Consider the following 21,609-nt stretch of genomic DNA (forward strand, 5'->3'; position numbering starts at 1 on the left):
CATCTTTTTCCATATTACTCTCACTGCACCACTCGGAACAGCTGATCGGAAAGAGAATTATCAGTATACAGCATCAAGCACACGCTGCCTCAGCCATGCTCCCTATTTGAACTGCTTTCACACAGCAAACACTTCAAAACCAATCCTGTACTGACCTTGCGATTGGATATGTGGAGGAAGAAAAGGAAGGACAGGAATTGGAGGTTAGTACGTATGAAAGAGACTGTACTGCTGCAATAAATTATTTCATCGAAAGTCGCGCACAATCACTGCGCCACCGTGTTCCCATATTTCATAACATGTTTTAACTCCTATCATCATGAAAAAGATATCATGTATACATCTCAGTATTTTACTTATTCATAGAGCTGTAATATCAAGAATGTAATGGATTCTGTGTCCTGTCGGAGGAAGAGAAGGCCAGTTTGAGAAGCACGTAGTGATTCACACACATAGAGCACATAGAAGATCAAATACAAAACAAAGCATTTAACGTAGTACTTTAGTTATGATGGGATTTGAGAAACTAGTAAATTAAACGATTTTAAGATTAAGTTTATGATGTTCTACTTTAATGACAAAATAAACTACGTGATTAAAGTGGAAATGTTGAGATTAAAGTTAAAATTTCGTGGTTTTTCCCCTCTGTGTGCCTTTTTTTTTCTTTGTACCCTAAAAAGCTTCCATATGACACTCAGACGGTGGGCTATGACTCTCCTTTTCATGGCAACTTTGATATGAGACTTCTTTTTTATTTTGGGCACTGTGCGACTTTGTGAACTTGAGCTTCTCCGACACGCTATGTCACTCAATTACCTTCCTTTTCTTGTTTATACCACTGTTTAAACCAACAAATCATATGTTTTTCCTTGCCTCCACTTGGTATTTGCAGAAATTGTTCTATTTTTCCTCGTTGTTTTGCCATTGTCTTTTCACAAAACGCTGAGCTTAAGGGCTATTTATATTGATTTACATTTTCAAAGAGGCGTAATTCTGGGAGGAGACGGGGCGGGACAGCAGGCACGTGCATGTGCGTTACTTTTTTCGCTGAACGTGATTTATGTAGACACAAAAGACGACTGTGGTGAATGATTACAGAATTCTGTCTTTGGTGAACAAGAACCCATCACAACATTCAGCCAAACCAAGAACACTCTCTGGGAGGTAGACTTATTATTGTTAAAATCTACAATCAACAGAAGACTTCATGAAAGTAAAGATGGAGGGTTTGCCACAAGGTGTAGAACATTGGTAAATCTCATGCAGAGGAAAGACAGATTAGGCTTTACCAGACAACATTTTTTAAAAGCCTGTCTAGTTCTGGAACAATTTTCCTTAGACAAAGGAAACTAAGACTTTTATTGAAAATGATCATTATATTTATGATTATGTTAGTTTGTCCAAATACTTTTGAGGCCCTGAAAATAGGGGGAGCATATATAACAATGTGTGTCATTTCTAAACAGCTCTATATACAGTAAGAAACATTACCTGGATGCACTAGGACACATCATCAGTAATGTATCCTGAGGTCATCGGGTGTTTCGGGTCTCACAACATCATACACTCTCACAAAGGCGACCCAGCCAGGGTTGATCATTCGCCAACTTGTATCCCAGTAGCGATCCATGGATCAGCCCTCTTCATCCAAAGCCACATTGAGGCTTTCTCTGCGGCTTCATTTGCGGATTTAACGGCCCTCTTCTTGGCAGCTCCTGTTATGCCCAACCGTGTGAGGACTCTGCAGAGTGAGCATCCTGCAAATCCTGTGCAGCCAATTTCTATGGGCTCATAGAGTACCCTCCAGCCTCCTGCACTGCACTCCTCCACCAGCTCCTGGTACTTGGCGTTCTTCCTCTCACTAGCTTCCTCGATACGCTCTTCCCAGGGCACTGTCAGTTCCAGCATGATCAGCTGTTTTGAGGCCTCAGATGTAATGATCATGTCTGGCCGGAGTGTTGTTGTTATAATTTGCTGCAGGAACTTTAGCTGGTTTCCCAAGTCATCCAGCAGCTTCCAGTCAGAGGCTGTGTGGAAGAGACCTGTTATTCCTGCCTATGCCTGGGATTGCTCTCCCACTTTAACTAAGGTAACTGTCTTCTTTGGGCCATGGAGGAGTTTGCTTGTCTTGATGGCTGCAGCTAAGCTTTCAGCAACTGCCTTGATCACCTTGTCATGGCGCCACCGGTAGCGGCCGTCTGCCAGTGCCTTAGGGCAGCTGCTGAGTAGATGTTCTAGAGAGCCTCTTCCTTAACAAAGTGGGCAGGATGGTGTCTCGCTCTTTCCCCAGATGTGGAGGTTTGCTGGGTTTGGCAGGGCACCGTAGACCGCCTGCAACAGGAACCGGACACGAAAGAAATTTCCCTGCATGATGCCCGACTAGGTGATCATTTGCTGGAGAGTAAATAGATAGATAGATAGATACTTTATTAATCCCAAGGGGAAATTCACATAATCCAGCAGCAGTATACTGATACAAAAAACAATATTAAATTAAATAGTAATAAAAATGCATGTAAAAGCAGACAATAACTTTAAATAATGTTAGCATTTACTGGAATTGAAGAGTCGCATAGTGTGTGGGAGGAACGATCTCCTTAGTCTGTCAGTGGAGCAAGACAGTGACAAAAGTCTGTCACTGAAGCTCTGCCTGGAAATGACACTGTTCAGTGGATGCAGTGGATTATTCATGATTGACAGGAGTTTGCTTAATGCCCATCGCTCTGCCACAGATGTTAAACTGTCCAACTTTACTCCTACAATAGAGCCTGCCTTCTTAACAAGTTTGTCCAGGCGTGAGGCGTCTTTCATCTTTATGCTGCCTCCCCAGCACACCACTGCGTAGAAGAGGGCACTGCACAACCGTCTGGTAGAACATCTGCAGCATCTTATTGCAGATGTTGAAGGACGCCAACCTTCTAAGAAAGTATAGTCGACTGACCTTTCCTACATAGAGCATCAGTATTGGCAGTCCAGTCCAATTTGTCATCTAGCTGCACTCCCAGATATTTATAGGTCTGCACCCTCTGCACACAGTCACCTCTGATGATCACAGGGTCCATGAGGGGCCTGGGCCTCCTAAAATCCACCACCAGCTCCTTGGTCTTGCTGGTGTTAAGGTGTAAGTGGTTTGAGTCGCACCATTTAACAAAGTCTTTGATTAGCTTCCTGTACTCCTCCTCCTGCCCACTCCTGATGCAGCCCACAATAGCACTGTCATCAGCTACCTTTTGCACGTGGCAGGACTCGAGTCATATTGGAAGTCTGATGTATATAGATGAACAGGACCGGAGAAAGTACAGTCCCCTGCGGTGCTCCTGTATTGCTGACACAATGTCAGACCTGCAGTTCCCAAGAGCACATATTGAGGTCTGTCTGTAAGATAGTCCACAATCCATGCCACCAGGTGTGAGTCTACTCCCATCTCAGTCAGCTTGTCTCTAAGGAGCAGAGGTTGGATGGTGTTGAAGGCGCTAGAGAAGTCCAAAACATAATTCTTACAGCACCACTGCCTCTGTCCAGGTGGGAGAGGGATCGTGTAGCATATAGATGATGGCATCCTCCGCTCCCACCTTCTCCTGGTATGCGAACTGCAGAGGGTCGAGGGCGTGGCGGACCTGTGGCCTCAGGTGGTGAAGCAGCAGCCGCTCCATGGTCTTCATCAGATGTGACGTCAGAGCAACAGGCGGAAGTCATTCAGCTCACTAGGACGTGATACCTTTGGGACTGGGGTGATACAAGATGTTTTCCAAAGCCTTGGGACTCTCCCTGTTCCAGGCTCAGGTTGAAGATGGACTCCCCAGTTCCAACGCACAGGCCTTCAGCAGTCGTGGCGATACACCATCTGGACCCGCTGCTTTGCTGGCACAAGTCTTTCAGCTCTCTGCTCACATGGGCTGCTGTAATTGTGGGTGGGGATGTCTCACCTATGCTGGTATCAGCAGAAGGATGGTTGGAGGATGCAGTACTCGAGGTGAGAGTGGGTTAGTGATCAAACCTATTAAAGAAGTTGTTCATTTGGTTTGCTCTCTCCACGTCTGTCTCATGGTGGCACCCGCTTGAGCTGCAGCCAGTGATAATCTTCATCCCATCCCACACTTCCTTCATGCTGTTGTTCTGCAACTTCTGCTCCAGCTTTCTCCTGTACTGCTCTTTCACGCCCTGAGCTGGACTCGAGTTCCTTCTGCACGCACTTGAGCTCATGCTGATCACCACCTTTAAAAGCCCTTTTCTTCTGGTTCAAAAGGCCCTTGATGTCACTTGTAATCCATGGCTTGTTGTTAGCATAGCAGCATACTGTTCTTACTGGAACTACAATGTCCATACAGAAGTTGATGTAATCAGTTGTGCATTCAACAGCCTCTTCAATGTTCTCACTATGTGACCCAGCAATATATCCCAGTCTGTAGTTCCAAAGCAGTCTCTCAGAGCCTGCTCTGCCTCAGGGGACCACTTCCTGAATGAGCGTGTGGTTGTAGGTAGCGCCCTCACTCTTGGTTTGTATTGAGGCTGAAGCAGAACCAGGTTATGATCTGCTTTCCCAAGCGCAGGCAGCGGCGTGGCGCTGTATGCGTCTTTAACGTTTGCATACAGTAGGTCGATAGTCCTGTTTCCCCGGGTGTTACAATCCACATACTGGGAGAAGGCAGGTAATGTTTTGTCCAGCGTACATGGTTAAAGTCTCCAGAGTTTAGCACAAGTGCCTCAGGGTGCTGCGTTTGTAACTTAGCAACTGTGAAATGGATGATGTCACTCGCTATCTCCGCATTCGCTTGAGGGGGGATGTAAACAATAACAACAATCACGTGTCCAAACTCTCTGGGCAAGTAATAGGGCGCAGACTTACGGCCAACAGTTCGATGTCCCTGCAGCAAGTGGAGATTTTAACGTTTACATGTCCTGAGTTGCACCACTTTGTATTGACATAGAGAGCGAGTCCTCCTCCTTTCTTCTTCCCACAGGTACTTGCGTCTCTGTCTGCTCTAACTGTGCTAAACCCGGGTAGCTCCACGTTAGCATCTGGGATGGTAGTTGTTAGCCACGTTTCACTAAAACACAGCAAGCTGCATTCTCTGTAGGTTCTGACATTTTTCACCAGCACAGCCAGTTCGTCGATCTTATTTGGTAGTGAGTTCACATTTCCCAGGATCACAGAAGGCACCGACGGTTTATAAAGCCATTTTCTCTCAAATTGCCTAGCTTTTATCTTATCTTTTATCTTTGCGTCGGCTCGGCTGCCCCGATATCGTCTTCTTACCTCATCAGGTAAATAAGGAACCACACCGGCATGAGCATTTCTTCTCAGTGCTTTAAGTTGACTACTTGAATAGGCAAGTCTCGGAGTGTAAAAATCCATGTCAAGTAGTAGAAATAGTAAAAAGTGTCCAGGGAGCACTCTCCCACCTTGTCCACGCACCCTGTTGCCGGAGTGCAACTGCCCTGCTCACTCTCTCTTCCTGCACCCCTGCTTGGACCTCTTCCTGGAGTAGATGGATTCTCTCCTTGCCCTGGGCCTTGCCGACCTGGGTCTTTGGGAAGTAGCCCAGACCTGCTCTACCTGTTGCCACTGTGCCCACCAGAGCCTTCTGTCTCAGGCGTGACTCTGCCACCTCCACAGCCTTCTCCACCCTCCATTTCCTGCCTGTCCTCACCTCAATGCCAGCTGCTGACACCTTACGATTCTTGGAGTCCCTGTACTGTAGGGCTTCTCTGGTGCAAGCTACCATAAATTCTTTTGTGAGGCTGCTAAATGGTAGCTGCAGGATGTTCCTTGTTCCATACAGTGCTGCACTGGTGAGGCTGCGTGGGAGTCCCAGGCACCTCCGAAGAAAGCTGCTGATCTTCTTTTTAAGGGACTCAACTGTTGAAAATGGGGCTGCATATACCAGCAGACGCCATAGGACCCAGGGCAGGATTGAGTGCTGATAGATACATGCTTTAAACCTACCAAGCAGGCCAGATCTATCAACCTTGGTGAACCATGTCCCAAGCTCCTGGGTGGATTTCTGAATAGCAGCTGTGTCTTTCAGACTTGAGTCAAAGACTTTCCCCAAACTCTTGACTGGCTGAGAATCGGTACTTATCAGTCACCTTCCCCTTCTTTAGCACCATGGACCTTGACTTGGAAGGCTTAAAACTCATCCTTGCCCACGTGATGAGTCTCTCAAGTCCTTGTAGGATCCACCTGCTCCCTGGGACTGATGTTGTCGTGATGGTTAAATCATTCATATAGGCTCTTATAGGGGGCTGTTGTGCACCCAACTTAGTCAGGGGCCCTCTGCATTCTACCTCGGCTGCCTTGACCACCATATTCATGGCAAGGGCAAAAAGAATAACGCAGATGGTGCACCCTGTTATTATTCCCTTGCCAAGCCAATGCCAGTCTGATATTTCTGATCCAGAAGTGACCCTTATCCTGAAGTTGTTATAGTAATCCAGGATCAGATCCTTGATTTTCCTGGGAACATGGCGGCGATGTAGTGCGAGCTCAACCATCTTGTGTGGTATAGACACATAGGCATTGGCCAGGTCCAACCACAACACAGCAAGGACACCTCCGTTGAGCCTCTCTGATCAGCTTAGTTACCACACCTGTGTGCTCCAGGCAGCCAGGGACTCCAGGAATCCCCCCCTTCTGGACAGAGGGGTCGATGTAGTTATTCTTGAGGAGGAACTCTGTCAGTCTTTTGGATACGATGCTGAAAAACACCTTTCCTTCTACACTCAGCAGGGAGATCATTCGAAACTGGTCGATGTTCCTGGAACTTTCCTCTTTAGGGACCCAAACTCCCTCAGCACACCTTCACTGGTCAGCGACTTTCCCTCTTCACCAGATCACCTTCAAGTTCTTCCATAGTTGCTGGAGAAGTGCAGGGCAGCACTTATAGACAAGGTAGGGTATGCCACTCGGGCCTAGAGTGGAAGGTGATCGGGCTGTCTTGTTGACCTCCTCAACCTACTTCAGACTTGGCTCACCCAGCTTGAATACTGTTATTGGGTGGGCAGGGTTGATAAGGACTTTATTGGCATCGAGATCTTGATCCCTTCTGGGATCGCTCAATGTGTCCTGAAGGAAGCACTTCACTTCCTCCGATGAACACTCAAGACGCCCACTACGCTTATCCCCTAGCAGTTGTTTTGTAACATCAAATGGATTAGCAATAAAGGCCGCCCACCTCCTCGCTCTCTTTCTTCCCCGTCTCCTGTGCCACTCTGCTCTGTGAAAGGTCAACAGCTTCTTCCACAGGATGTTCTGCAGTTCTGCCAATGCCTGCTTTTCCTCGTCAGCAGCTGTCTTGTACTGTTTCTTGAGGGTTCAAAGCTGTTGCCGTATCTGATGTATGTTGAGGGCCCTGCGGTTCATAGTATATGAGCGGGACTTGGTCTTACCTTTCTCCATCTGAACAAACCCCTCAGAGGCATAACTGACGATGATCGTGGTCATTGTTTGGAGTCGCCTGTTGACATCTCCTTTGGCTGTGGCTTGGATAATGTTGGACACATCCTGATCAAATTGCATCCAATCTCTCCATTTGCTGGTTGGATTATTTGTTAAACTCCTTGACTTAAAGCTGAAAGTCTATATTTCAATTACGTCTTGATTGCTTTGTTTCAGATCAATTGTGGTAGCATTCAGAGCCAAAATTATGAACACTGTGTCACGTTTTTTAATATCATTTTAAAATATCATGTAGCTGAGATTGCTTTTATAGATAGCAGATTCCAAATCCAAGTCCTGTGCTATTGTTAGTTGTTGGATGTGGAGGGTCTGTGGCTAAATTTCTTAAACATAATATTTACCAAAGTAGTACCCAACAGAGATGTGAAATATGTTGCCAGAACAATAGTATAAAATACTTTGTTCTTTCACAGCTCTCCTCTGCAAGTGTAGGCATAGAGTGCTCTCAAGGCAAAATGCACAAATAGACTCACCACTCACTAAATAAGGAACTATCACATATAAGGAAATATATTTGTTAAAATACATGAAAAAAAGTAGAAACTAATTAACATTAATAAAAAATAGCAATGTCTGCCCATCAGTTAATTGTAGCCAGACAGGTCAGACACAGTCCAAGTCCTGGATACCTCTGCCAACTAGCCACCTCCCCCTACTGGCTATTCTACATTTGCGTCATCGCTGGACCAGCCAAACCACTCAGTACTAGAACTCCTCCACACCATGGGTGAAATCAATGAACCACAAGGGACTACGAATTTCCTTAGCCTTTATAGGTCTGAGGGCAGTCCCTGTGCAATGATGGACAGGTGGCTGCACCTCCTGGGGAGCCACCCACAAACATCCATCCATCCATTATCCAACCCGCTATACCCTAACTACAGGGTCACGGGGCCCACAAACACATTGAATTTAAAACAAGCAATGAAACATAGAAATAATGTATAAAAAATATTAAAGGAAAAATGCAAATAACAAAAATATCAATACTAAGAAGTTAATAAAAAATTTTAATAGAACAGACATAAAAATAAAATTGAACCCCAGCCATTGAATGAATCCTGCCTGAAACACAACAATAACTTTATTTTGCAGTAATACTTGGTAATCCAACCTCACCTACATCTAACCCCACCCCACCTCATTTCCTACAACAAGGTGTTCTTGCTTCAGCACAGAACGACTGTGGGTGTGTTTCATTGTTTTTCTGTCAGAAGTGGCTATCAAACAAACAAAAGAAAAACACATTAAAATATACAAATTGATGTAACTGCTGTTAATGTTAATCTGAAACAGTAAACTAATTCATAGTTGAAGTCTCACAGAATATTACTCTGTTTTAAGATAGACGTATTTGCAAAATCTCCAATGCTTTTCAAAGGGAGGATCTGAAATTTGAAAAATGTGTAAATCACACTTTATTTGAGATATCTTAATGAAAATGGAAGGAGGGGAGTGGCACTACTATGAGTGACACAGTCTGGACCACGACTAGAGGTGATGTCCTTTTATCACATTAGTAGATGCCAGGAGCAGCATTTTCATATATTTTTTTCTCAACATCACAAAATAATAATACTGTACTTACCTGGGGCCTCATGTATAACGCAGTGGTAGAACTTGCACTATAACATGGCGTAAGCACAAAATGCTGAAATGTGCTTACACACAGAAAATTCCAGATGCAGGAATATGTGCGTACTCCAACTTCCACGTTCTTTCGCTACATAAATCCCAGTCAGCTTGGAAATTAACGCACGTGCACGCGCTTAAGGCCCCACCCCAACTCCTCCCAGAATTACGCCTCTTTGAATATGCAAATCAATATAAATAGCCCCTGACCTTCAGCGCTTCAGGAAGACAATGGCGAAAGCATGTGAAAAAAACAAAAAAAAAAACTTCAGCGAATGTGAAATGGAGGTCCTGCTAGCTGAAATACAGGCCAGGAAAAATGTTTTATTTGGCAACCTAGGAAGTGGCATTAGCAACAAAAGAAAAGTGATGGAGTGGCATAGCGTGGCGGATGCAGTCAAGAGTGCTGGGGCAGAAGATCGTACTGTGAGCGAATTAAAAAAGAAGTGGTCAGACATCAAAGTTGCCGTGAAAAGGAGAGTGGCAGCTCATCGTTTGCATGTTAGCTCCACTGGAGGAGGTACTGAACTCCCGGAGCTCACACCATTTGAACAGCGAGTTGCAGCAATAATTGGCAACACACTCATTGTCAGCATTCTACCTGCGGGTGAGGGAGATTCTTTTTTGATTACCATGATCCGTACTCGTGTAAATACTTTGCATGAGTAATAAGACAAAACAATCAGGCATTAATTACTGTTTATTTACTTTAGACAATAGTACAAAAGCTGACCCAAATGAGGGGAACATGGTTCCGGGCGATGCTGGTGCTGCTTCTGTGCCGACCACATCTTCGGGCACTGGCTGCTAACATACCCCTGCCTCGGAAACTGGTGGCCGATCATCTGGCCGTGTACTGACTGATGCAGTCCTAGAATCACAAAATGCATTGGTGGATGAGGTGAGAGATGTGGCCAGTGCACAATGGGATGTAGCCAATGAACTAAGAAATATCAAGGCCGTATTGCATGACATTAGCGAAAAATTAACTGATTTGGTGAAGAAATAAATGATGAATCTACTTACATGTTTTTACATTCTGTTTGTACATTCATTCGACATAGTAATGCTGTCCGGTGTGGCTGATCATTTGGTGGTCCGGGGTCAGGTTCATCATACCGCATCTCTTCAGGTACCGGCAAGTTACGAAGGAGTGCCATATTATGTAGAATGCTACATGCTTGCACGATGCGACAAACTTTCTGTGGACTATAGAGCAGCACCAACAGCCCTTAAGCTGCCCTATAGTACGTTCTACTACCACCCGAGCCCGTGAGTGAAGGTCAGTATAACGTCGCTCTTGTTCAGTCAGTGAGTTGGCGAGAGGGGTGAGGAGCCACGTCTTCAGCGGGTAGCCACAGTCACCTAAGTAATTGTGTTATATGGATACATCATACAGATAACGTACAACTGTAACCAAAATGGTAATAATTGTCTTATCTTTCCGAGAAGCCAGCCATCACGCACAGCGCCATTTTCAAGTTTGTTTCCCACACTACTATGTCTCAGGATGAATGAATCATGAGTTGAGCCAGAACATCTCGCAACAACATTAGTGAGGTGCATTTTCGCATTACTGATGACTTGCACATTAATAGAGTGAAAATGCTTTCTATTCACATACACAAATTCCTGTGAAGGTACCTTTATAGCAATGTGTGTGCAGTCGATCGCTCCGATTACATTGGGAAAACCGGACATTGCTGCAAATTGAGCTTTGATGTTTGCCTGTTCAACCGTAGTGTACGGAAATCTTATATATCTGCTTGACAAGCGGATAATACCATCCCATACAGCTGGCATGGCATGACTCAGTGATGACTGAGAAATACCGGATCGGTCAGCCAGTTCACGCTGAAAAGCTCCTGTGGCTAAAAGAGTGGACAAAACTTGCAAAGGAGCAGGTAGAGCACAATTCCTCTCAGTCTGCCTTTGTAAAGCCGGTGCCAATTCAGCACACAGCTCCAAGAGGATCGCTCTTGGAAATCTAAACCGACTTAGAAGCCAGTCATCATCATGTGCCAAGAAATCAGTATAATCTCGGAATACGCATTCTTTTCTAAGCCTTCCTTTTGCGAGGTCCTCTAGCAACGCTAAAGCAGCCATGCCAGTGGAATAGTTTGGCCATTCTGTGCACCGTTATATTGTTACAGGTTGATTACAATCAGGTGCCTTAAATTAATGAACGATATGTGGTTAATTTCAGTGTATTTGATAAATGGATGTGAATCTAAGAATAGGTTAACCACACAGGAACAGTAGCACTGCTTTGACGCTGCGTGCCGCCAGTCTGCAAAACCGAGCGGAGAACTTGCGTACGACAAGGTATGAGGTAACATGGAAAAGTGCGTGGCTTTACGCCAAGTGTAAGTTTTATACATCGCGATTTGAACGTGGAAAAGTTCTTACGCAACATTTCTGTGCGTACGCACTGTTTATACATGAGGCCCAAGAAATGTTTGAAGTCTTCATTCAATTATTTCAATGTTCAAAGTTTTACCCATAGCTTATTTATCCTCGTTGTCATCTGCACTCTATACTCTGAGGTAGAGCAATAGGCTGTAAAAAAGTATCTGACCAACTACAAAATTTGTGTGCTAATTAACAGTTCTTTGGTGCTGCACAGTCCTTTAATAAAGACTTCCTGTTAGATATCTTTGTTGTGGACCAGTTTATAACTATTCTACATTAAAACGCACAATGCAAAAAATGAAAATTTAATTGTGTATGTGTAACATACACAGATCTATAGCTTTAATAATAATAAATACCGTATATACTCATGTATATAAGTCGGGTCTTGAAACCCAAATAATTGATCTTAAAATCAGACCCCGATATATACACCCATTCAAAAATGCGACACATTTTTTTTTTACATCTTCTTGCCTCCTCTAATCATGCATCAGTTTCTCAGACGTATTGAATTTTGTTGCAGTAGCGGTTACCAATTTCTTTCACTGCTTCAACGACATTTAATTTAAAACCAGCTTAATATTTTCTTCAGACTGAACACTCCATTGTAGATAAAGGATGCTGTTATGATAAAGGTGTATGAGGGTGTGAGATACAAAAAACACAAATCAGCACAAACGTTGCTTCGGAATAGTTCGGGCATTACTGCGTGGTCACGTATGCACAATACATAGAAAAAAAGGCAATGTGCTCTGTGGTTACTCTCTCAGGTGGGCGTTAGCATATCATAATCTCTTGGACCAATAGCATGAATTTTTCCGAATTCAACTTATGCGACCGACATTATAAAATACCAGAAATTACATGGTAAAATCAAGTCCTGACTTATGCGTGGGAGAACCTATCTGCGAGTATATACGATAATAATAATTCATACAAAAGAGAGCATGTACCATGAATATTTCAAGATACATATCAGTATCTGATATTGGCAATCATTTGGCAGATTTTGTGTATATATTGATCATGTCATTTTGTAGAAAATATTTTCATTTCAAGAATGTTCTTAAAGGTCAATCATGTGCAGTGTCTGATAAATGCCTCTTAAGCTGCACCATGACTGCTTAATTGAAATGGGTAGACACCTTTTAGTTAATTGTGTCGAATGAGTGAAATAGTGTAGGATGAGCAAACAGTAAAAAATGTATATGTGTTTGTTTATTATAATGCATATTCTGTGTTTTATTGTTTTTAAGCTAATATAATTTTTTACACATTTTTTCAAAAAATGCTATTATGTAATATTTGTCATTTTTCCACAGTTCCAAAGATTCTTGTGACTACTGTATCATGACACCTGCATTGCAATATGCATTATATGTGGATTAAGTCTATAGTCTTGTCACTAGTATGGATATATGAGAGGTAAGGGCTGTGGGACAAAACTATGGCTTGCCTCACTTGTAAAGAAACCTCACACTGTTCCAGTTTGGTGCTGAGGTGTCATCCGGTACACTCTGGTCCTAATCCAGATGGATCGTCATGTGGTGGATGCATGCTCCCCACCTTTCTCTCTCTCTCAGGTGACATTATTTGATGTGGCAGCATTGTCTCTCTGGATACCATTGCCGCCATACTAGAAACCCCCTGTTCTGTTTCTTTTGATCTTACAAATCTTCTTCCTTTAGCTGAAGTTTTCTTTAGCTGTCAGCATTGATAATTAATGGAACACCAGGAGCCAACATCAGGATCATTTCGATCGCCAAGCTTAGGGGGGATTGGTTATCTGGAGGATATCAGGCCAACTTTGGGCTTCTGCTCTTTTTAGTTAATCATTCAGGCTCCATTTGGTCATTTTCTCCATTTATGGTTTTTTATTTTAGCTTGTAATTTGATATATCTTTTTTTTTTTGTTTTTGTTTCTTTTATTCTCTTCAATAAAAATGTGTTCGCACAAAACATATATTATTCAGTATCTGAAGTATTAGGACTTCAGGTGAATCTAAGAGTTAGACATCCTATTCAAGTTTATGTCCAACCTTACCAACAGTTTATGCGTCAGTGGGAGACAGCTGGATACTGAAGTATAGCCATGAGAAGTGGATTGTTGAAAGTAATGAAGCGTTGTGTTACACTGCTATAGCAAGGCTTAGTCAATTAAGCGAACCTGTGCCTTCAACATGGCAAATACATGCTTTTATAATGTCTCCTTCTAACTGCTCTCTTATGATAAACCAAGTCAGATTTGTTTCTGTAATTGTCAGCATGTGATGGAGCTTGTTATTGATTGTTATAATATTTCTACATTTCTTGATCTTCAGTAAAAGCTAAATTTATTCTTGGAACAAATAAAGTGCAATATATATATTACAGTGGTTGCCAACCTTTTTACATGCAAGGACCACTTTTCCAACTATATAGAAGTTGTGGACCACCAGCTTATATATAATATTGCAATGCCGCAAACCCTCAATTGTTTTCATTCAATAGATCAGGTGTTCTTAAACTTTTTAACCTGAGGTCCCAAATGAGAAAATCAGTACAATGCTTGGACCCAAGAAAATAATTATTACCATAATGACAGCGAAGCTATAAATAAACATAATAAAAAAAAAACTGATTTTTTTTTCGATTCAAGTATATTTCTTATTAAGAGAAAAAAGTTTAAAGTAAAAATACTGTTAATTAAATGATAATTATCATTGAAAACAGGGAAGAGATTTCTGAGTTATCTTACTTCCCGCATAAATGTTTAGCATTAAGATTTAGCAAAGCTGAGGGAAATAAATTCTTTGCATTTATATAGCACTGTTGCTCACTACTCAAAGCACTCAGCAATTGCAGGTTAAGGGCCTTGCTCAAGGGCCCAACAGAGCAGGGACCCTTTTGGCATTTACGGGATTTGAACCGGCAACCTTGCGATTGCCAGTGCAGATCCCTAGCTTCAGAGCGACCACTCCACATAAAGATGTGCTGATTTTTGAAAGGAATGGAAGGAATGGCAACTTCACGTAGTCACTTAACTAATGTTGACAGATAAGAAATAAAGTGTTAAAAATGATTAATTAATGCTGTTTACTTGCTTTATCTTTAAACACAATTCCGTTTAGCTCTGAATTTATATGGCTTGCCTGGTGGAAAGGGCAGGTCTGAAGTGATTATATCTTCTAGACATGAAACTGATGTGATGTCAGAGACCCTCAGGGGTTTCCCAATTGTGTCTATCTTAGAGTTATGGGGAGGTGAAATCTACCCTTAAATCAAATCAAGTCAGGCTTATTGTCACAAAAGCATTTAGCAAAGAGCAGGAAATGTCAATTCATCTAACATTCTCAATCTTTGGGAAGTGGGAAGGAAGCCAGAGACACCACACAATCTCCACAAAGAGAACAATGGGACAGGAACACAAAGAAATTTCACTGGTACTGTGAGGGGGCAGCACTTACCAGTGCACTGCCACTACCACCTTGTACCAAAATTCTGTGCTTGTTAAATCAAAAGACACAAAGATGGTCAAAGGGAGAAACTCAAGAAACATTAAAAATATAATGTAATCTTTTAAGATTATTCCAATTCATTTGAGCCTATCCTGGCAACATTAGGCACAAGGCAGGAATCTGCCCGAAGTAATCCAACACAGGGCTCACTAACGCATAGGTAATGTAGACTCATCAAAGAAATTAAAATGAACAAGTTAGTAATGTGGGAGAAAATACAAACTTCCTTGATAAGTTAATCATACAGACATAGGGTAAGGAGCAAGCGCCACACATACAAAGTCACGTGCACAGAATTCAATCTCTGGTCACTGAATCTGTGAGGCAGGAGCACCACCATGCTACCCAGACACTGAAATTGGAAAGTATATTTTAAGGGGGTTTACTGAGGACAGAATTTATGGAAGTCAGACATTTGCCCCTTAAACTTTTCAAAACTCCCAAGTTCCATAAATACAATGTGGCTTTCTGCAGTGCTATAGAGAAATAAATAGACATCCCCCAAAATAATTTCTATATGATGATGAACAGAAATAAAAAAAAGTTTTTTTTATGTATCCTGCAAATTTATCAAATGTTGGTTAACCTATCTCTTTATGAAAAAATCTTATGCTGCTTTAATGTATGTTTATGAACTTAATATTTTATGTGCATAAACAGCTAAACAAAGGATATGTGTATAAATACTATATTTTGAATCAAAATTAAGAAAGCAGCTTCTTTTTATTTATTTTTGTTAACTCTGTGGTCTTTGCAGTAAGTGGTTCCTGAAAGCACCATCGAACTTTACCAAAGAGATTGCAATGCGGTCTGAGTAGCAGAGGAAGTGCTCTTCCAAGTCAAGCACTTCCCAAAAGCATAAAAACAGCAGGTTCATATACAGCAAGTAGCCTTTTCTCAACACTTATGATTGCCTATTTATTATTTATTTTGTGCTCTGACAAAAACAACAGGCATCAAAAGGCTTTATGATAGTCAAAGACTGTGCAAACTGTTTTAATAAAATCATAACAATGGACAATAAGTCGATAATAAATATACAAGACAAAATTTAATTCCACTTATAATTAAATAATTGTGCAGCAGATAATCTTACTTAGAATAAATAAAGATTGCATATTTAAGTTGCATGATTAGTGTACTTTTTTTTTTGGATTGTATTTTTGCCAACTGTTCTAAGATGACATAACATTTTTAAAGCCAGCTTAATCCTGAGCAGAGTCTTAGGGGGCTAGACCCTATCCCATCAATCATAGGGCACAATGCAACAACAATCCCTGGACAGTGTGTCAGTCCAACACAGGGTGACACCCTCACATATCAACATCGCCAATTCACTAAACCTGCATGTCTTTGGACCTTGGCAGGAAGCCAGAGCACCCAGAAGAAACCCACGCAGACATGGAGAGAACATGCAAACTCCACATTGGACCAGGGTTATGAACCCTGGTCTCCTTATTGTGAGGCAGCAGCGCTACCACTGCACTACCTCCTGAGGAATCATACAAGCATGAGTTTCATTGTGTTATTCGTACATGAAAGTAAACGTGGTAAGGTCTTGGATGCCTTTGTTTTTCTTTGAACTCAATTTAGATTTTAAATAGTTACTTATTAAATAGAAACAAATTGTAAAATATAGACATACATAAACATTTTTGCTTGAAATATTTTCTTCTTACAACACCTTTGGTGGCAGGTCCCACCTCATGTATTTAATATTCCATTTAACCCTGACTGGGATATTTAAGCTTATTTTTGATGTTACCCCACTATAACCATCCAAAGGTTAAACATAAAATCTGCTGCATTATGTATACAAGCCCAACTAATTAATTACCGCAGTAAGTTACTGTGATTTAAACTATCGCATTATGTATACAAGCTCAACTAATTAATTACCGCAGTAAGTTACTGTGATTTAAACTATCACATTATACAGTGAAGTACCTTATTTTAAAGCCAGCGTATACAGATAAGGTGTAATACTTAGAGCAGCTGAGTTTTAGATTCATGTTTGGGTTTAAATTCATTGCTAATGCTGGGTTCAGATACTTTCTATGTGGGCCACATTTGTTCTCAGTGTGTCAAAGTAGGTTTGTGTAGGTGTTTTTATAGCTGCATATGTGGGTAGATTTCTAATGGATTTGCACCCAGTCCAGGGTTGTTGTCTTTAATAGAAACATTAAAATGTATATGGGGTGAAATGAGTAAGGGGTCGATGGCCTGGTGCAGGATTTTAGATGTGAAAATCAGTGTGGCTCAGGCTAGTGGGTGCAAGGAAGTGCTGCTGCAAAGCCATGGGGCCCTGGATTGTTCATGGGGGAGGCAAGCTGACTGCTTGTTAACATGCAAGTGCAACCAGCTCAGATGTTCCCCATTGACACTCCGCAGAGTTAGGCAGAGTAGGTGCACCAACAAAAGTATTAAGGGGACTGAGCAGGGCAAGGGGTGAAAAAAAGGAGTAAATATGTACATTTGAGACATAGAGGGATGCAGGAGCTGCTGGTTTGGAGAGCTTGTGGTGTTGGCTGGAAGTCGTTGAGTGAGTACCATTTACCATCAGGATTAATTATTCAATGATTCTGTCTTACACTGTAGGCACTGTTTTTAATGGATCAGTTATTACTGAAGAACTGTAGCTTATTTATTTCTTGGACACTGCCATGTTTTAAATAAACAACACAAAGCTCTTTTGCACCAATCTTGTTGTTGGGTATACACATTACGTAGTCCATCTGCATTTTCACAAATATTGATGACCTGGGTTCAAGTATATGGCAAGGCTATAATCAGCCTTGGCATCACAATATAAAATTTATATACTGTTATTTGTAATTCTGTATAAATAAGAAATCGGGAGTGGTCTCCCCTAGACTTTTTCGCATACTCAGATATGGGGATGGATATTTAAGGAGTAAACTGCAAGACAATGATTATATTTTTGTATTATGTACATTAAGGAATCATCAACAAAAACTCAAATCAAATTAATAATATATTGAACAATTATTATAAAAGTAAAGTTGAATAAATCGGGCTCTGCACCTGCATGAATGAAAGGTAAAATACCACTTATGGGTAGCAGAAATAACCCAAAAGTTGATAGAAATCTACGTTTTGTACCTAATACTTACATGTAAAATTTTCTTGACCTAAGTGAAAGTGTACTCAAGTTATCATGTTTGCATACACACACACACAAAGATAGACACACGGACATAATTCCAAAAATTGTATTTTCACACAGGTAGGTTTAAAACAATGAAATTCATCAAAATCTTGATATGGAATCTTTGGATGATTACAATACTTTCCCTATACTTCATATACAAGAAAGTAAAAAATATCATATAAAGTTGTGGACCAACTGCGGACCCACTTTAATAAATACGATCAAATGAAAGGATAAAGAAAGCAAGAAACAGGACATCTTGGCTACTTGTGAGTCTCAGTCTCAAAAAAGGTATCTTTGTCATTGAGTTCACAACACTAAGAGTCAATGACTCCCAGTGTCTTTGCAGTTTAAACAGCTCCCGAGGCGGAATGGGTGGAACCTCTGAGAATGTACCAGAAATAACATTAGGGTCTGTCCTGGGACTTGTCCTCTGGTTTCTGGAAGGGTGAGGAGGAGGTTATTGGTTATTGTTCAGAGTTACTTAGATGCTCCCCAAGTGCTTACATGTAACAATATATACAGTGGATCTGTACTAGGGTTTACCTGGCTTCCGTGAGCTCAAAGCTGATAAAAGTGCCGGGTCTCCTTCGATTTTGTTGTATACATCATATACATCATATATATTGTTCAACACATCTTGAAACTCCTGTTGGCCTGTGGCGATCATGCAGATGCAGGGTGCCCTCCGTGTGTATTGTTGTAAGAACTGATGATTTAAAAGGCATACTGTCATATTTGCAATACCATTACCTTCTACTTTGGTTGACCCTTGTTTAGTTAGATTCTTTCTAAGCTCATTTCTGTTTAAGTTAATCAGTTTAGTTTAATCAACTCATTGATCATTAGCACTTGTTTGTTATCTTTGTGTAATTATGCAAAAGTTATATACCTTGTCACGCATGCGCGATTAGGAGACCGCGGATGGATCTTAAAACACGTCGAAGGACGTTTGCTGGCGGGGATTGGCGGGGTACTAACCTTGTTTCTTTGTTTTCCAGAACTTGCCCGCAGTACGATCACTTCCGCCCTTCCTCCGCCATCTTCAATGACGTCAGCAGTCCCATCATCCATTACGTCTCCTTCCCAGCATTCCTGCACTTCCGGCTCCTCCCATATAAAAATGGCCGCGACGCCTAGTATGGCGTCACGCATGAAACTTGTTTTGTTTATGTCTGACCGATTTATTTTCTTTGATAAAGTCTGGAGTGTCGACAATATAAGGGGCCGGAAAACCCCAAACCTTTTTGTTGCCTCCTGTTGCATCTTTTACAACCTACAAACAAACAGAGCTTTTATCTTAAAAATGGTCTGTTACTTAATATGTTATTTTCAATAAAGAAATACAAAAAAATATGTAACAAGTAATTCTTTTGAAAAACTATTGCTTGAAAAATTGAAATTTGCTCTATTCTATTGACATACTGATGCTGAAGACAAAAAAAATAACATCTAAGACAAAGTTTATATAAAAATGTTAGAGTGCCTTTTTCAACGTAATGTACATTGTTAGCATTAACCTGGGCATGGGAGCAAGGATTGGGATACCAATCCCGCAATCCCTCTTTAATGTTAAAATTTGAAGGTTCGAATCACTTTTGTTTCATGTATTCTTTCCCTTCAGCCAATTCTTCTCCCTCTAGAAGGTTCCTTCTTCTCGTATAGTGACTAGCCCAGAAGGGTCAGGGTTTGGACAGGATGGGCCCTGGGAGTGGTCAGGAGTCATCTGAGTTCTGCCTCTCAAAGCTTAAGGCAAAAGCTGAGAAATGGTTAATGGCAATGCAACCTCTCATCCTGGAGTAAAAACATTTACCTGTACAGAGCCCTAAAGGTGTTCCCTAGGCACATTGCATAATGAAAGAAAAACAAAGGAACAAGGTTTGGGCTGAACAAGATGCCCCATTTGATTTAGGGGTCCAAGGGACAAAAATAAAATAATGAATCAATGTGCTGAATTAAAGATTGACTTAGCACTTTTCAGAAAAAGATCTTTAGAGGCTCAGAGGTAAGTGCTCCTCAGAAGCTGTTGTGCAAATTAACACCAACTGCTGGCAAGTCTCTAGTTTATAAGGGAAGGTGGTCTAAGGAGAGAGATTGAACAAAAGCTAGTGGCGGTGCCACACTTAATTCTTTCCTCGTATGCACCCAGTCCACACCAATAAAACATTAGCCACATCCACATGTTTAACACTATATATATATATATTGTGGCAGTAGGGGGCGCTAGTGCTCCCTTGAACCCTCAGGTACCATGCTAGACACCAGGTAAAAGTCCCAGACTTTTTATTAATTAACAATACTGTGCACAAAGCACACTCCACACTACTCATAAATTAAACACCACTACAATAATATTCTCTCCTCCTCGCCCAGACACTTCGCCCCTCTACCTCCCAGCTCAGCTCAGTGTCTGGACTGGCCCATAGTCCTTTTATAGCCCCTGACCCGGCGGTGTTCCTGCCCAATCAGACCACAGTCCCTTATTTCTTCTGAGTCAGGGTAAACAGTCCTTTTCTTCAACCTGGGAGCACGTTGTTTCTTCCTGTCACGTGACCTTGACGCACTCCCGGGTCATAGGGCACATAAGAGCCCACAAGCCCCCCCTACAGCGACTCCCTGTGGCCCCCAAGGTATCCAGCAGGGCTGTGTATAAACACTATATAGTCCATGAGGTCCTGCTGGACCTCGGGGCACGATCATGCTGTCGGATCGTATATATATATCGGATCGTATATATATATATTGTCACGCACGTGTGATTAGGGAGCTGCGTAAGGACCTAAACTGTAGTGTAAAAGCGCATGCCAGAAGGGATTGGCGGGATGCTAACCTCTCTCTCTTTATTTCTGCAGAAAGGAAGACGCACCACCGCCATGAATCTGCCATGTTTACCTGACCACGCATCACCACTTCTGCCTTCCCTCTGTTGACCTCTGATGACATCATCAATCCCAGAATCCATCTCGGTTCGTTCCCAGCATTCATTTCTCTTCATTTCCGGTCCCTCACCATAAATCTTCCCCCATTCAGCCATTCTTGCAGTCTCTGTTAGATGAACTACTTCTGTACAAATCTACTTTGGCTCATTGTCTACAGTATAGAGTGGGGCCAGAAAACCCCAAACCTTTATGAGTTTTTTGTCTTATTTCTACAATATATGTATATATGTTACATTTTTCTATTATAATTATGGATGAGGCAAATCTTGGTTAATGATCTTTTATTTAAGTATATGTTAAATTATCAATTTTGTATGAAATAAGCAGGATATCATAATATTACAAATAATGCATCTTTTTCAATATTTGTTTTACATAACAATATTATTTCTCTGTAAATAAAGATTGTGCCTTTCTGTTTCACAGATTCACAATCCAAGCTTTGAGTCCTGTGCCCAGTGTTGTCAGTGTGACGTTCACTTGTTCTTCCTGAAT

General features: G+C 41.7%; 1 pseudogene; it reads right to left on the bottom strand.

Moving 5' to 3' along the window:
* Positions 1 to 1,596: 1,596 nt before the first annotated feature.
* LOC120517206 lies at positions 1,597 to 21,209 on the bottom strand (annotated as a pseudogene).
* Between the last annotated feature and the right edge of the window lie 400 nt (positions 21,210 to 21,609).

This window comes from Polypterus senegalus, chromosome 17, assembly GCF_016835505.1.
Source record: "Polypterus senegalus isolate Bchr_013 chromosome 17, ASM1683550v1, whole genome shotgun sequence".
NCBI classification, from domain to species: Eukaryota; Metazoa; Chordata; class Cladistia; order Polypteriformes; family Polypteridae; genus Polypterus; species Polypterus senegalus.